Source organism: Talpa occidentalis, unplaced genomic scaffold, assembly GCF_014898055.3.
Source record: "Talpa occidentalis isolate TD23 unplaced genomic scaffold, MPIMG_talOcc4v2.1 talOcc4.18, whole genome shotgun sequence".
Classification (NCBI taxonomy): Eukaryota; Metazoa; Chordata; class Mammalia; order Eulipotyphla; family Talpidae; genus Talpa; species Talpa occidentalis.
In genome coordinates, this window is record NW_023601851.1 from 12,793,063 (window position 1) to 12,796,643 (window position 3,581).

Sequence of the window (3,581 nt, forward strand, 5' to 3'; positions counted from 1 at the left end):
CCCCGTCCACAGGGAGCAGGAAAGTTGCCGCCTCCTCGTGCGCCCTCCTGGACCTGGTATGTGGGGGGAGGCACTGGCGGGGGCGGGAGGGCAGCGTGGGGACAGGCTGAGCAGGACAGCGAGCAGACACCAGGACCTGGATGAGACAGGGCAGAAGTCGGATCCCTGAAGTGCGAGTTGTTGGTGCTGCAACAAGATCCCCATCCTGACGCTCCTGCCGGCCCCTCCAGTGCCTGAGAGTCTGACTTGCTGCTGACCTCGCGGGGAGGTCACCTTCATGTGGACAATCCTGCCTGGGGCGTGGGGTGGACACAGCCAGGCTGGGGTGCCTTGGGGGGCTGAGGGTGCGGGCGGCCGGGAGGGAGGGCGTGGTCCGTGTCTGCCTCTGCTGCCCAAGCCCGGGCCAGCAGCCGGGGGGACCCATGGGCAGCCGTGTGGAGGGAGGACAGGGCTCACTGGCACTGAGGCATGCAGGGGGCAAGGAGCCTCCTCCAGACAAGCGGCCGGAAGGAATCTCTCTCTGGCATTGTCGCCAACCGGACAGTGGTCAGCGCAGAGCTGGCCACCCTGGGGTAGTTGCATGGACTGTGAGGCCGGGTGTGGAGGGACACGGAGTGACCAAAGTCCATGTCCTCCTCTAACAGGAGTGACCCCTTCATGTGCGGTCCCGTCTGGGACTGCGGGACGAGAGGACACACAGGACAGTCCCTGAACCTCCCCGAGGCATGTTCACCTTTGACTGAAATGTGAATATTTGTGTCCTAAGGGCTCTGCAAGGCGGAAGCGGCCCCGAGGGCAGGAGGGATGGGGTCAGGGGTGTCCACTTGGAGCCCGGGGCTGGCCGAGACCTGGGTGAGGGACACGCACTGCCTGGCGGGGATGGGCCGTGGCCTCAGAGGCGAGGGTGCCTGGTGCTTTTCCCAACTCCGGGGATCCCTGTGGGCATGTTTAGGAGGACACATTGTGGCCCTGTGTCCATCCCCCTTGGCCTCGAGGACGACCCATGCCCCGTCCCTGGGGGATCCGGCCTGTGGCCATTGTGACCCCTAATGCTCTGGGACTCTGAGACCCCAGGGAGATGACACCCCCTTTGTCCTGCTTCTCATGGTTGCCGGGGAAGGTGCCGTCATCACCTCAGGCATGGTGTCCTTTAGGGGCTCAGCGAGAAGGTCGTTGGGCGATGGAGGACCTGGGGTGGTTCATGTGGTGATCGCGGGGACCCCGTGTCCTCACGAAAACTTTTCTAGCTGAAACTTCTCAGCCAGCGAAGAGAATGTCCATCCTTCCCTCTATCCTGGCTGCACAGTGTCCAGCCCCGGTGCCCACGTGTGTGTGTCAGAAAACAGACCCAGGTGCTCTGTCACCCCAGAGGCCCTGGGGGGAGACAGGGGACAGCGAGCAGGAGGGATGGATAGGATCCGTTTGCCACAGTCAGACGCCGCAGGAAATGACGAGACAGGATTCATTCAGGACACACAGATTCGATCAAATGATGAAATCAAAAGAAGCATCAGGAATACAGGAGATTTTATGCAGCGCAACCGGCATCTGAATCGTGGTCACTGGCTCGGCAGCGGGGCTGCTTCAACCTCAGTCGTAATTGTGAGAGGCTGTGGCCTCCTGACCTGCGAGGAAAGTGTCTCTGGGGGCCTGAGGCCGTGTTGGGTTGGGGTATCCTTCCTGTTGTTGCATTTGTGAGGTTTTGTGTACTTTGGACGCTCGCCCTAGCCAGGCGTGTGATGTGCACACAGCTTCCCCTGGAGCAGGAGTCTGTTTTGCGATGGCGTCTTCTGGACCACTGGAGATCAATAGTGTGGTGGGGCCACTTGTTTTTGCCGGTTTCTCTGTCCTTGGCCTTGTGTCCCCAAGTCCACCTGTGGGAAGGTGTCCAGTAGGGCTGCCCTGTGTTCTTTCTGGTGTTTTATGGTTTTGTCTTATCCAGACTTTAACCATGAAACCTACTCTGCATCAGTAATTCTAGGGGCAGCACAGGTCCACGCCACAGGGAGTGATCACCTGTGAGTGGGGAGCAATCATGGACTGGACACACCAGGAGGTGAGGGAGGGAGAGAAAGGGCCTCACATCTCTTCCTCCGTGCAACCTTCCTTCAAGTGCAGTTTCTTTTTTTTTTTTTTTGAACAGAAGTGTGACTGTCTCTTAGAGGAAGATGCCCCATTAGGAATGATGAGGGGTGGGGAACCCCCACTCAGCAGTCTCCCCCTCCACAAGGGCAGGACCCTCAGTGGACACACACATAGACTGAGGGAACCAATGCCCAGGACTGGGGTCCCTTCCCCAGGGTCTCCCCAGGATGACACCACTTTACCAGTTTCATTTCACATAAATGCTGGTGATGTGTGAGAACATTCTTTCTACAGCATGTACATGTTTTTAGTCCTGAGCTGGATTCAGTTTGTAAACATCACAGAGGGAGGGGTTTGGCAAAGGATTGCAATATTTTTGGAAACTACACCTTATGGAAGAATATGAGAATAAATTTCTGCCAAAGTATTAAAACCTAATGACAGGAGTCATTGCATTGTAATGATGACGTATCAAAATTAGAGGGAGAATCTGTATAAAAGACAAAGTATAATTGTACAATGTGATATCTCATTTGATGGGAAATGGACCCTTGATCAGTCTCCCCACAGCCGACTTCATGACTTGGATCCTCAATCTGTATATGACGGGATTAAAGTTGGGGGGCACCACCGTGTGGAACATAGAAATGATCAGGTCAGGCATCGACGGAAACTCTGAAGTCGGCTACAGAAAATCAAAGCATGCCATGCAGAGAAATAGCACCACAACCAGCAGGTGGGGAAGGCAGGTGGAGTAGGCCTTGGGTTTCCTTTCTGTGGATGGGATCTTCCTGACAGCAGAGAAGATGTGGGCAAAGGAAATGACGATGAAAATGAAACAGCAGAAATCCAACACCACACCAATGACAGTGGGGATAAGTTAATTGATTAAATTTCCTGAGCAAGAAAGAGCCAATAGCTGGGGGATGTCACAGAAGAAATGGTGGACCACGTTGGACCCGCAGTTGAACAAGCAGAAGGTTCCAGCTGTGAGTATCAAAGAGATGACACACCCACCCAGCCAGGACACAGCTGTCAGCTGCACACACCTGTCCCTGCTCATGAGGATGTCATAGTGCAGGGGTGGCAGATGGCAACATAGAGGTCAAGGCTCATCACCGTGAGCAGGTGAAGCTTTGCACCTGCTGACAAATCCAGTATAAAGACCTGGATGACAATGCCAGGGAAGGAGATGGAGCTGCTGTGCCTCAGAGAGTTGGCAATGGACTTGGGGACCATGGCTGAGATGAGGCAGAGGTCCGAAAAGGACAGACTCCTCAGGAAGAAGTACATGGGGGTGTGGAGGTGCCGGTCCAGGGTGGTGATGAGGACGATGAGCCCGTTCCCCAGGAGGGCGCACAGGTAGACCAGGGAGAAGAGCAGCGGGTGAAAGAAGCCCATGGTCCCCTGGATGGGGAACCCCAGGAGCACAAATTCTGTCACGGCCGTGAGATTGGTCACCCCTGGGGCCATCATCTGCATAAAAATATCAATCA